This window comes from Mobula birostris, chromosome 31 (assembly GCF_030028105.1).
Source record: "Mobula birostris isolate sMobBir1 chromosome 31, sMobBir1.hap1, whole genome shotgun sequence".
In the NCBI taxonomy this organism is placed as follows: domain Eukaryota; kingdom Metazoa; phylum Chordata; class Chondrichthyes; order Myliobatiformes; family Myliobatidae; genus Mobula; species Mobula birostris.
The window spans coordinates 1,809,355-1,824,010 of NC_092400.1; the positions used below are offsets into that span (position 1 = coordinate 1,809,355).

At 40.4% G+C, this 14,656-nt stretch overlaps 1 protein-coding gene across 2 annotated transcripts in view; it reads left to right on the forward strand.

Annotated features, from left to right (window-relative positions):
• Nucleotides 1–366: 366 nt before the first annotated feature.
• LOC140190982 (apoptosis-inducing factor 3) overlaps nt 367–14,656 on the forward strand; it is a 108,383-nt gene continuing 94,093 nt past the window's right edge. For both annotated transcript variants that reach the window (XM_072248008.1, XM_072248010.1), the window contains exon 1: nt 367–640. The gene's annotated coding sequence lies outside the window, so the exon portion shown is untranslated. The remainder of the gene's footprint in view (nt 641–14,656) is intronic.

The following is a 14,656-nucleotide window of genomic DNA, read 5'->3' on the forward strand; positions in this document are numbered from 1 at the left end:
CTACTTCCCAATATCAATGCTTATCACCAGTCTGACCCCCCCCCCCCCCACCTCCTAGATCCCTGTTGTTTTCCTAGATTCGCTCCTACTTCCCACATGAGAGTCGGTGAGGAATAGTCAACAGATTTTCGAGGTGAGGGAGCTTCCCATGGCTGGAGAGCTGCCAGGCTGTGATGTCATTGCAGCATTCACATGGTCATTCGATGGGAATGACAGTCAAAGGCAGTAAGAGAGAGTATGAGTCAGCCTTTCTGGGGACAACAATCCGCTGTCAGGACCTTGGAAAGAGGGAGGGGAGGGGCAGAGAGGAGAGGAGGAGCGTGGACTAATTCTCGATTCGTGCTGTGCTTCCATCCTGCTACTTCTCAATGCTGCATATTGCCGAGGGCCGGCCGGCCGGCTGGCAGAGCTCCCTGCTGCATTCCACTCGCTGCTCTTTCTTTTCGCCTCTGCTGCGGAGACTTCAGCCTCATGTGATTATCATTCAGGAAATTCCTTGGCAAACAGATTTACTACCAGACTGCCACAAGCAGAGGACAGAGACTCACAGCAAAGGAAGAAATCTGTACTTCAGCTTTATATAAGAAAAGAAACATTACAAAGTATTTCTAGTCATCCCGTATCGGTGGCTTTGTACTAGGTAAGTGCCACTGAGGCTGCATCTCTGTGAATATTAGGTGTCAGTTTTTGGTTGGGACTAACTCTGTTCCCGTTTTGTCAGAAATGGCTCATTGCTGGTTTAGCAAAATGCATCTTGCTTGGCTCTGTACATGGCACAGAATTAGAAAGAGACAGAATCACCGAAATAAATAATACTAGCACTGCAGCCTTAATTATAATATGCTATTTGCTTGTAATTGTTAGCAGTACATTTTAAGGCATTTTCTTCAGAAACTAGTGTATCCTAGTGTCAGCAATATTGGATGGCAGAAAGCAGGACACTATAGACTGCTTAGATGGACTTAGCAGTCTAGTGAGCTGAGATTTTTTTTAAACTTTGCATTAAAGGATTCATTCCTGTTCTGTATTTACAGTGAATAAGAGCAACCAGGCAAATTATTTGATTATATGCATTGTGTATTTGGTTCTATTTTTGAATGGTTTGCATTGCAGTTTCGAAGTGTTTGGGTTGCAGAAAACTGAACTAAATTTTCTAGCAGTTTATTAACCATTTGGTTTCTGCAAAATATTTCAACATTCAGTGTACTGTGGAAAATGATAGGATAGTTAGCATTCATACTATTGAAGGTAAATGAAAGTCAAGTGATTATGATCAGATAACTTGTTTGTATTCTTTCAAATCTACTTGAGAGAATATGGAGCCTTGGTTTAATGTTCAATAGGAAGAAAGTTATTATGGGGGACCAGAGGTTTCAGGGAATTAAATGACCTGCATACAGTGAATTACATAGGTACTAACACAGTTGCTGCTATTTAGAGCATACAGAGTTCTCACACAGTTATTCAGTGAAGTACATATAGCACAACCAATTGCTATGCCCTGAGGATTAATGATATCAAGCATGGGATTAGGACAGAAAAACAGACTAATATAGGACAATATTTGTCCCCAAGTTACAAAAAGGAAATAATAGATATGAGCTAAATAACATCCATTACTTATATGAAGGAATGCGGATCTCCTGGTGGTAGATGGCATGAGAAGAGATTATTGGTTGTCATTTGTATGGAGTAAAATAGATCCAACAGTCAGTTACTTGTGGAACACCATCCATCCGGCAATGAGTTAGGTCCAGAAGCTTGGGGAATATGTTTCAGTGAGTTAAATCAAGTGCATTGGGTATCAGTCAGTGAGTTAAACTGGAAATGAAGGATGCTTGGCATTGACTTTAATCCAGAACAGTAACATACGACCAGACTATGTAACAGTTTCTTCCTCCAAGCCATCAGACTCCTCAATACCCAGAGCCTGGCTTGACACCAACCTACTGCCCTCTACTGTGATTATGTCTTTATTATTTATTATTATTTACTGTAGTGTCTGCAATGTTTTGTGCACTTCATGCAGTCCTGGATAGGTCTGTAGTCTAGTGTAGTTTTTGTGTTTTTCCTTACGTAGTTCAGTGTAGTTTTTCCTTACGTAGTTCAGTGTAGTTTTTGTCTTGTTTCATGTAGCACCATGGTCCTGGAAAACGTTGTCTTATTTTTACTGTGTTCTGTACCAGCAGTTATGGTTGAAATGACAATAAAAAGTAACTTGACTTGACTAAATAAGTTATAACAACAAGCAGTGGATGTTGAAGTGACAGGCAAATTCTGGTGGATTGGAATTTTTATCCTGCTTTTATAGGAGGAGAGAAGAATAAACGTAGCCCAGTGATATTTGAAATTTCTCTAGACGTTACAGGCAATACTTATTTCTAATTGGAATGGCATCGATGAATAAAACAGATTCTGACCATGTGATATTGAGGGCCATAACAATAGAAGTGTTACATCTGTATTTTGGTTTACTGGAATATAATATGGATCAACATGAAATCAGTAATCAGGTTTTACACAGAGGATAACAGAGTGCTTGCTAATTTCAAGATGACTGAAATGCATTAACTGCATTTTCTTGACTGATCCCCATTTATGTTGAAACTCTTTGTCTTAAATATTCTAGTGACCTGAATCTTGTCAACTAAGTGTCTACACGTTCTTATTAACTGTATCCCAATTTAGCATGAAAGGTTTCATAACTGGTTTTGCAAGATCTATCTTGTTTGGCTCAGTTTGTACTTAGCTAAAAATGAGCAAATGTAAATTAGGGAAAGGAGCAATAGCTATCTGAAAACCACGTTTGTTCTGACTGCAATGAGCTGTTGCGTGCAATTGTAAGCAGAGAACCTTTAAGACAAGTTTTATATTGTATTGAAATGAATGTAATACTGTGTGGGTACATTTGAATGGCAGAAAGCAGGGCACACCAGATAGTATTTATGTGGACATTGCTGTCTAATTAAACAGATATTTTTCACATTGATTTCAAGGATTAATTGCAGCTGGGAACTTGTAGTGAATGAGAATAAGTAGGCAGTTACTTGACTAAATGGTCAATTTGTGGATTGTGTGCATTTCTGACATGGCTGGTTTGCACACAGTTGATGTGAACTTTTGGGGAGCATTGTTAACCATTTAGCCACCGAAAGATATTTCAGCATAAAGCATAGAGTAGGTGATAACAAGATAGTTTTCATGACTAATATAGAAGATTGTAACTCCAAATTATGAGAAGAATGACATGACCTGGCATGATTGTGAGCTAATAATCTGTTTTAATATTATTAATTAAGGGATGAATATTGATTAGTACTTGAGGCAAATGGTGCTATGATATGTAATTGAGATTAGCATAGTGAATTCCAAAGATTCACAATTGCCCTGGGTAAACAAATTTCTCCTCATTTTCGGTCTTAATGTGACTAACCTCTCATTTTGAATCTTAAGTCCATACTTCTGGACTTCTGAAATGAGAAAATAGGTCAATCGCTCTGAGGATGTTGTACTTTAATATGATCATTTCACAGTTTTCTAAATCCAGAGAATATTCAACTTGACTTCTCCATGTAGGACAACTGTTTTTCCCAGAAACAAATCAAGTGATCCTTTATTGCACTGCTACTGAGACAGGGACATATTACTCTATATTACATAACTCAGACTAATTTTCCTTGATTTGTGTATAAGGCAATCAAATTCCTCTGAATGCCAATGCTTGTCAGTCATGCACCTTTTAAAAATATTCCGCAGCTAATAAAACTTGGCTCTCGGTTAAGACTCACAACGCAAGTGCGGTGAGATGCTAGTGATTTGTGAATAGAACCCTGGTTTGAGAGAGTGCTATGTATTTTCCAGTTGAGATATTATTAACAATTACTCAATAGATATGCTTTTCTTGCTTTAATGTGACTAGTCAGAGCATTACAGGAGCAGAAGGATAGGGTAATGTTTCAGAGAGAGGATACTGATTGATGTAGTTACATCCTTAATAAAGAAAAACAACTGAAACAATCTTTTTCGAGGTCACAAGTTTCCAAGGAAAATAACTCCAGCCATTAGAAAGAAGACCTTTGTTATTGATGGTTGGATTTGAGTCACTTTCTTGTGCAGAAAATTAAAACAAGAAATTTGGAAGTCAGAGAGATTCTGTGGAGATTCAGATTAATGGCCTTTCATCAAAACAAGTGAAACTTAGAACAGAACAGGTTTTAAAGTATAGAGAGAGTAGAGAGAGGAAGGGAGAATCGTGGAACAATGACAGTTCATGACCAAAATGGAGTTGCTTGTATTCCACTTCACTTTCCTCCTCAATTGTGTGAAAGACAATAGGGTTTAAATGATTAAGAAAAGATTAATAGTGCAAGGTGAAAAAGAATGATCATAGCATGCATACAGAAACAAAATATCGGTTTAGGGAGCTATAACGGGGAGAAAGCAAAATCAGTATATGAAATTACCAAAGGCAAATCTTGAGAATAATTGCAACCAATAAATAATAGAAATGTTGAACTCAATGTTGAAGCTGCTGTGTGCCTAGGAGATAATTCTTATGGTTTTATTGAAACAGTGTTGGGCGCTGAAGATCACTCAGGATTGCAAGAGAGGTAAGATAAAGCAATGCCTGATCTGCATTTGTTTCCCTTGCGTAAAGCAAATCACATTATGAGTAGCAAGTACAGGATACTAAATGGAAAATTATACAAGTCAATCACCATTTCAACTGGAATGTCTTTATGGTCCTGAAACTGGTAAATTGGTTTAAAGGTGGGAAAGAGTAAGTTGAAGGAGAAGTTTGCATCCCATGTGATTTTGTAGAGGTGCCATGGGCAAGGCAGTGGACCTTGAAGGAAATTAAGGCATGATCCAGAATATCTACAGTTCTGGTGGAATGCTAAAAGGAGAGAAGAGCAGAAAATGTGTTGGTAATGGCATAATTGAGTGATATTGGAACAGACAGAGGATTGAATATAGCAGCTGATAGGTTGGAAAATTTGGAGAGGGAAATCCCTATTCTTGTTCTCAAAGTAACATATTGTGACACATACGTACTTTGATAATAAATGTACTTTGAACTTTGGTTCTGAAAGGTTTGAGGGCATGAGTAATGATAGAAGTCTGGAGGAGGAGGAGAAGATGGTGGCGTGCGCGGCCGCTCCGAAATGATAACATATCTGTTAAGTAGGTACTGTGCACAATCCTGATTTGATGGAGACAGATGTGAGAAGCACGGAGGAACATCTGGAGAAACTTCTGAAATGTCTGCTTCACTGCCGTTGCTACCGTGCGATCGAGAATCTCCTGAGGGGAAGGCCCCAAATCCTCGGCTTTGCCTATTGCCTGTTGCCGGGGCCAGCGTCGAAGCGCTCGGCAGAGATGGTGCTCGGTGTTGGAGGGCCGGTTGGAGGCTCGAAGTTTTCGGATGGACTCAAGAGTTGGCCGTGGTCAGGTGCTTCCAGGGTGCTGCATCGGCAAGTTTGCGGCGCTGGAGGTTCATGGCAGGAAGAGAGTTTCTCTTCCTTCTACCATCTGCGTGAAATGATGGGACTTTCGAGAGACTTTGAGACATTTTTTTACCGTGCCCATGGTCTGTTCTTTATCATATTACGGTATTGCTTTGCATCGTTGTAACTATATGTTATAATTATGTGGTTCTTGTCAGTTTTTTTAGTCTTGGTTTGTCTTGTGTTTCTGTGGTATCATTCTGGAGGAACATTGTATCATTTCTTAATGCATGCATTACTAAATGACAATCTAAAAAAAGTCCCAGAAATGAATGGGCATGATCAAGATCCATTCTCCTCATGATGGAGGGATTAAGGAAAATTGAAAACATATTGGAATCACTGATGTGAAAGGGTGAGGTGAAAGTTGTTATCAGAATTGATGACATTTCCAGTTTTGAGTGAAAGAAAGAAGTACGACTATCAGTGTACCAGAAAATGAATAACAAAGAACTTTGGCATGATTGAAAGGAATTATGTTCCATTACCTGAGTCTAAGAAATTGTTGTTTGATAAAGAGAACAAGTTCAGCCACATGGAGGTGACTGTGATGGGGGAGGTGGACTAAGGGCCCCAGGCCAATATATTGGGAATGAATTTATCAAGCAATTTGGTTAATGATGAAAATGAGATGGTTGGGGTCAGGGTATTGGAAATTGAAAACTTTTGAAATGGGTTTCATAGGTTTTGTAAATATAGTTGTGGATAGATTGGATTAAGGGAGAGAAGGTAGAATCAAGGACTATGACTTTGGTTGGATAAGAACAAACTGAAACAATAGTGCAATCTTGTTTGTGGATATTAGGTAGAAGGTAAAAGAAGGCAGAATATTATGAAGCTACAATGACCTCCAGAGGAGATGAGACCAGTGATTAGACCATAAGACAAAGGAGCAGAAGTCACTATTCGGCCCATTGAATCTGCTCCACTGTTTTATCATGAGCTGATCCATTCTTCCATTTAGTCCCACTCCCCCGCCTTCTCACCATAACCTTTGATGCCCTGGCTACTCAGATACCTATCAATCTCTGCCTGTGATTGTCTGTGAAAGGATGGCCTAATCTTTGATGGTGACTTTGTGATCCAGAAGGAGTAACAGAGAGGTGTTGGAGAACAAGTGGAGGTCATTTCACCAAGACACCAATACTGCAGCACCATCCTTATCTGCTACAGCTACGAGTTTGCAGGAGGGAATGGAGGAGTAGGTTAAAGGAAGTGAATGGAATGTAGAAACCAGATGGTTAGGTCATGCTATCTGTATGTAATGGGAAAATCTCAAGAAATTGAAGAGCCAGTGGGCAAAATTCAGATGGATCAGAAATAATGAACTTTAGTGAAGGGAATCAATGTACAGGATGAAGAACTTTAGCAAAGAAGTGGTTGCAGAAGTGAAGATGTTACGGGAATAGTTCAACATCATTTGAGGTTTCTGTTGAGATAAGGGTATGGGAGAGGAAACTGAGATTTACGTCATTTCATTACAGAAGGAAATTGGGATTGTCTAGTTAAAGCATTATGGTGAGGCAAAACATGAAATGGAAATGTGGAAATTAGGATGGCTTTTGGATTGAGTAAATTGGTGCTGTTGAAGAGAAAAATTGTGAGCTTGCACTATCATCCAAGTATGGTGGTGGAGGCAAATACATTAGAGGCTTTTAAGAGATGTTTGCCTAGGCACATGGATGTAAGGGAGCTGGAGGGATATGGACATTATGTTGGTAGGAGGGATTAGTGTTTAATGTTTTTCATTTGCTTTTTCAAAGTTCGAAGTAAAACTTATTATCAGAGTACATACATGTCAGCACATCCAACCCTGAGATTCTTTTTCTGCGGGCATACTTAGTAAATACATAAAATAGTAACCATAAACAGGACCAGTAGACAACAAACTGTGCAAATGCAGATATAAATAAATAGCAATAAATAATGAGTATGAAATAACAAGATAAAAGAGTCCTTAAATGAATGTAGTTAACCACTTTTGTTCATGAGCCTGATGGTTGAGTGGTAGTAACTGTTCTTGAACCTGGTGGTGCAAGTCCTGAGGCATTTATACCTTCTACCTGATGGCAGCAGCGAGAAAAGTGCATGGCCTGGGTGGTGACGATCTTTGATAATGGGTGTTGCTCTCTTACAGTAACTGTGCTCAATGGTTGGGAGGGTTTTACCTGTGATGTGCTGGGCCGAATCCACCAGCTTTAGTAGGATTTTCCACTCAAAGGCTTTGGTGTACCCATACCAGGCCGTAATGCAGCCAGTCGACACACTTTCCACCACACACCAATGGAAGTTTGCCAATGTTTTTGATGACATACTGAATCTCCGCAGACTCCTGAGAAAGTAGAGGTGCTGTCGTGCATTCTTCACAATTATATTTACGTGATGGGTCCTGGACAGGTCTTCTGAGATAGTGACAACCAGGAATTTAATGTTACTGACCCTCTCCACCTCTGTTCTTCCGATGGATACAAGTTCATGGGCCTCTGGTTTCCCTCTCCTGAAGTCTACAATCAGTTTCTTTGTCTTACTAACACTGGGTGAGAGGTTGTTGTTTTCACATCACCCAGCCAAATTTTCAGTCTCCCTCCTGTATGCTGATTCATCGCCACCTTTGATGCAGCCCATAACAATAGTGTCATCAGCAAATGTGTATATAGTGTTGGAGCTGTACTTAACCCCTCGGTCAGAGGTGTAAATCAAGTAGAGTAGGGGGCTCACAGCACATCCCTGTGGTGCTCCTGTGCTGATGGAGCAAACTGGTTCAGCTGGTTTGGCACAACATTGTGGGCCAAAAGGTCTGCTCCTGTACAATACTATTCTATGTTCTATCGCACAGCATTAAATGTTAATATAAGACCATAAGATATAGGATCAGAATTAGGCCATTAGGCCCATCAAGTCTGCTCTGTCATTTTATCATGGCTGATCCAATTTTCCTCTCAGCCCCAATCTCCTGCCTTCTCCCTGTGTCCCTTCATGCCTTGACCAATCAAGAATCTGTCAACTTCTGCCTTAAATATGCAAAAGGACTTGGCCTCCACAGCAGCCTGTGGCAAAGAATTTTACAGATTCACCACTCACTGGCTAAAGAAATTCCTCCTCATTTCCATCCTGAAAGAATGCCCCTCTATTCTGAGGCTGTGTTCTCCGGTCTTTAACTCTTCCACCATAGGAAACATCTTCTCCACATCCACTCTATTAAGGCCTTTCTCCATCTGATTCGTTTCAATTAGGTTACCTCTCATTCTTCTGAATTCTAGTGAATACAGGCCCAGAGCCATCAAACACTCTTTATATGACAAGCCATTCAATCCTGGAATCATTTTTGTGAGCCTCCTTTGAACCCTCTCCAGGGGTTGCAACAAGAATACCCAACCAAGGACCTCTAAATATTAGAGAGGTTTAAGAAATTAGCTTTATTTGTCACATGTACATTGAAACATACAGTGAAATGTGCCATTTGCATCAACTGCTAGGGGCAGCCCGTGGGTGTTGCCTTGCTTCCAGTGCCAACACGGCATGCCCACAATTTACTAGCCATAACCCATACATCCTTGGAATGTAGGAGGAAACTGGACCACCATACGATCATGGGGAGAATGTACAAACTCCTTACACACGGTGGCAGGAACTGAACCCTGTTGCTGGCACCGTAAAGCATTGCGTTAACCACTATCCCACTGTGCCACCTGTATCATGTCCAAATTTGAAGTGCAGAATTTCAGTTAGAATCCAAGTGGAATATGATTAAGAGACAGTTATTAAAGACAGTAATTGAGTTGTTAAAGTGATTTCAGGTACATGCCTGTTCAAAGTTTAAAAAAAAACAATAAAGCAACACTAACCCACAGTGTCATCTTTCATTTTAAATTAAAATGCAAACTCACCTGCAGAAATGGAAAACAAATTAAAGTGCAAATACTGGAATCTGAAACAAGAACAGAAATGTTTGAGGAAATCTCTAAATAAAAATCAGCCAGTCAAGCACTATCAGTGGAAACAGAAACCTGTCAACGTTTTGGGCCAGTGAGTCTTCAAGACCAGGGGTATAGAGGAGCATTTATAATTTTCAAAGCGGGTCTAGCTGAGGTGTGAGCCCATATGTAAATAGGTTAAGACAGATCAAGTGATAAGGTGCATGGATAGAGACAATTAGCAAGACATTTTAAAGAAACTGTACATAATAAAGGAAATAAAGCATAATAAAGGAAAGAGTACCATTTACTTGAAGTTAAACAGTGCCTAGAGGAAAAACAGTTCATGTTTGATCTCACATAGTCGTGGTGAGGCCTCACAGACAAGTTAGAATGGGAGGGGGGTGAAGAGTCAAAGTGGCAGCAACAGGAGGCTCCTGATCACTCCTGCGTGCAGGTACTGTACTCTGCACAGCATTTAGTCTGGATTTGCTCTCTCCAATGTAGAGGAAACTGCATAATCTACATATTGATATTTTTCTATATCTGTAAATAACAAAGATACCATTAACAGCTGTAAATTACTCTCAGATGTTGCCCTTTATTTTAGAAAAGGACAAATGAACAAAATTTGCACTAAATTTGGATTTATTGATTCTGCATTGTAATCTGATTCTGGTTTAAAACAGGCAAGTTGAACAAAGATTAAACAGCACCCTCCTATGGTTTACTAGGTAAATACATTGATTAATGATGCTCAACCTAAAAGATCCATACTATCATTCGTATCTATATTGAGGTGGCAAACAAAATAAACTAGCTTTTATGGCAGCACCTCTCAAAGCAGCAGTGTGTCATGGTCCCACAGATAATTAACAAACTGTTTCTAAAGCCCTTGGCAATTTTGCAGTTCATTATCTTTGTAACCGACAGTAAGACCTCATTGTTCCAGCAATCCTAGGCCTAGTCTGATTTTCCATCACCCCAATGTTGGTTGGTATGATTTTAGCTGCAGTATCCAAATTCTGATATGCTTCCCCCACCCTCTCCCTTTTTTGCTGTTTTCAAGGCATTCGTTAACTCCTTCCTTTGATTAAGATTTTGGTTATCTCCTCTATTCTCTCCAACTGGCTTTGGATCAGATTCCTGTTTTATAATGCTTATGTGAAACTTCTTAGATGTTATACCACAATGAAATGCAAATAGTTGTTGTTGTCCTAGCCATTACTATAATGGTGGGATATGAGAGGTCTGCATTGGCTGAGATAGATACCATTGCCTATTTATTTTCTAAACGCTGGATTGTAGTACAGTGTCTCTAATTCCAGTAGATCTTCTTTATACTCAACTCAGGGCTGGTGCTTAGATGCAAATTGTGATCTCATACAATTGTTGATGATTTTAAATTGCTGTTGTTATTCATGAAATGATTCCAATTGCTTGTAGATTTCAGGCTGCAGGCCAATTTACTACTCATTATTCCGAAGGTCATTCTGCATCTATAAGCAACTTTAAAATCTAATGCTTGAAAAAAAATGGCTTCTCATTGTTTTCTCTCAATTTTAGTACCTTTCCAACAACATACTACCTTGAAGGTCAAAAACTTGTTTGAGGCTTGTCTGAGAATCCGAAAGAATTCGAGACTACAACTGGTCACATTGGGAAGCATTTTCACAAAATGCTGGAAACACTCAGCAAGTCGAGCAGCATCTTTGGAGGGAAACAGTCAGAATCGGTTTCAGGTTTATTATCATTAACATACTGTATGGCATGAAATTTGTTTTATGGCAGAAGTATAGTGTTAATATATAAAATATATTATAAATTAAAAAATAAATGTATATAAAAAAAAGTGCAAAAAGAGAACAAAAATAGTGAAGCAGTTTTCATGAGTTCATTGTTCTCTCAGTTATCTGACGGCAGAGGTGAAGAAGCTGTTCCTAAAACGTTAAGTCTCTGTCTGCGGTACTTCCTCTGTGGTAATAATGATGAGAGGCATGTCCTGGGTGGTGAGGGATGCTGCCTTCGTCAGGCTTCGGCTCTTGAAATGTCCTCAATGGTGGGAGGCTGGTACCCCTGTTGGTGCTGGCTGAGTTTACAAATCCATGTAGCTTTTCCAGATTCTGTGCAGTGGCTGTGATGCAGTCAGAATGCTCTCCATGGCACACCTGTAGAAATTTGCTAGAGTATGAGGCAACACACTAAATCTCCTCAAACTTTGAATGAAATATAGCCAGAGGCATGCCGCCTTCATAATTGCACCAGTGTGTTAGGCCCAGGAACTTGAAACTGCTCACCCTTTCCACTGCTGTCCCCTTGATGATAACTGGTGTGTGTACCTTTGACTTCTCCTTCCTGAAGCCCACAATCAATTCCTTAGTCTTTCTGATGTTGAGGGCAAGTTTTGTTGTCGTGACACCACTCAACCAGCTGATCTACACTATCTCACTCCTGTCACCATCTGAGATTCTGGCAACAATTTTTCTGTCATTAGCAATTTTAGAGATGTTGTTTGCGCTGTGCCTAGTCACACAGTCGTGGGTTTAGAGAGAGTAGAGCAGCTGGCTAAGCGTGCGTCCTTGAGGTGTGCTGGTGTTGATTGTCAGCAAGGAGGAGATGTTATTTCCGATCTGCACGGACTGTGATCTCCTGATGAGGAAGTCAAGGATCCAGTTGCAGAGGAAAGTACAGAGACTCAGGCTTTGAAGCATATTCATTAGTTCCGAGGTGATGATAGTGTTGAATGGTGAACTATAGTCAATAAACAGCAGCCCAACAGGTTTTGCAGTTACCCAGGTGACCCAAGGTGGAGTGGAAACCTGGTGAGATTGCATTAGCTGTAGACGTGTTGTGGCAGTAGGCAAAATGCAGCAGGTCCAGGTCTTTGGTTAGGCAGGAGATAACTCTAGCCATGATCAACCTCTCAAAGCACTTCATCACAGCAGATGAGATGGTCATTGAGGCAGTTCACCCTGCTCTTCTGGGCACCGTATGGTTGTTCCCTTTTGAAGCAGGTGGGAGCCTCTGACTGCAGAATGTCCTTGGACACTTCAGCCAGCTGGTTGCCACAGGTTTTCAGTACCCTCTCAGATACACAATTGAGGCTTGACGCATTGTGAGAGTAACCCTTTTGAAAGATGTTGTGCGTCACCCTGTGAAATAGAGATCACAGGGTCACCAGATGCCGCAGGGATTCACACAGGTGTGGTTTTCAAAGTGTACTAGAAAGCATTGAGCCCAACTGAGAGCGAAGCATCTCAACCATTTATTATGTTAGGTGTTGCCCTGTAGGAAGTAATGGCCTGCAAATCTTGCCAGGGCTGACATGCATCTCGGGATTTCCCTTGGGATCAATAAGGTATATCTATTTTTCTATCTATCTGATTCCATCTCTAACTTCACTCAAATTTGTTTTTACATTCTTATAATAGCTTTTAGATCATACCTGAACTTCTTGTAGAGTCAACGTTTTGGGCCAAGACCCTTCATCAGGATACCAAAAGTTGATTGTTCATTTCCCTCCATAGATGCTATCTGCTGGGTTTCTCCACCGTTTTGTGTGTGTTGCTCAGGATTTCTAGCATCCACAGAATCTCTGGTGTCTCTTATGTAAAGGATGACACTGAAATGCGGTATCTGGACTTGTACCAGGCAAATAGTTATTTCCACTGAGGCATTGTAAGGAGTGGAGACATGCAAGTCTCTACTGTATGAATTTAGAAACAAGTGTGGGAAAATTATTGTCATATTTTCTTTATGAACTAAACTAACTTTGGTTAATTTATTACATAGAACGGTGCAGTTCAGAGTGCTGACTAAAATGCCTCTTCTGTGTGTATGTGGCTCATTACCCTTTAATTCCCTGCATGTTCACTTGTCTGTCAAAATGTTTCTTAAATGTTGTTATCACAAAGCAGCAAATATCATGCATAAATCTCAATAAGCAACAGTGAATGGAAGCATTCTGCTCTCCGTCCTGTTAATTGCTAGCTCCTTAGAAGGAATGCAAAGTAGTTTAGGAGATTTTGATTTTGTGAATCTGCTCTTGTTTTCTACTGTTGCCAGCTGTTTCTGCAATTGTACTTGTCCATTAATGTATAAACATCTACTGTTCAGAATCTCTCTCCAATATTTTATGTTATTTGTTAGAGCTGAACAACAAAAGTATGTTATTACTATCTTATGTATGAATTCATGTATAATAATTTAGAATCATACAATTCAGAAAGAGTTATCAGTTGGCCCCACTTTCCTCCTCTTTCCCACAGCCCTCCAAATTTTAACACAATGAATTTTCTTGCACCAACTCTTGATTAATGTATTGCAGATCATGTAGTTTGATTCAAGATTCAAAGTACATTTATTATTAAAAATAAATTACAAAAGAACCCAATTAAAAAAAATAAAAGCCCAACACCCAATGCGCAAGTGAAAGGGGAAAAGACACAAATCAAGTGAATAATGAAGTGAACAACAACATTCCGAACCAAATTGAGACCTCAGATCCGAACCTCAGAGCAACCCGGCGTAGGCCCAAAGCCTCACTGATCAGTTCTTCATATTACCGGGCATGGAGCACAGCAGCCGGGGCAGTCTTCATAGCCTCAGTGCCATGGAGAGAGGAGTGACCATCACAGAGAGCAAGCAAAATTGGCTCTCACCTCGGATCCTGACACCCTGTCTTTTTCGTCTATCTGGGCCAAACAATGGATCAGCGAAAGGCTCTGGCAGCCTGGAGAGAGGAATGAACATCGTGGAGAATGAGTGAAATTGGCTCCCACCTCCAATCTGGGCCAGCATTTAAATTATCTAAACAGCGAATCACAACTTCCTCTAGGACCCAGCTACTGCAGAGGGCTCTAGAATACGCCGCCCAACAACTTGCTCCAGGCCCAGGTTTTGCCACCCAGCCTGAAGCTGCTCTCAATCTCTTCAATTTAGCTTGGTGCCCAGAGTGCTTCAACTTCACACCCAGACCAGTTGTATGGGCACTGAATCTCTACTGTCCTGACTTCTCTCCGAATGCTCACTCCATCTGCGTTGATTCTGTAACACACTATCTTGGCTTATTCCCCAAACTCGCCTCGCCATCACTCACCCCCTCACTATGGTGATAATTTAACACAATTTACCTCAGGAAAGGTGTTTTTATTGATGTTTTTAGTCAAATTTCTTACCTTTTTAACTATGGGTGAGCTGTCACATGTGTTTGGCAGTGCCATCTTAACTGGAGGT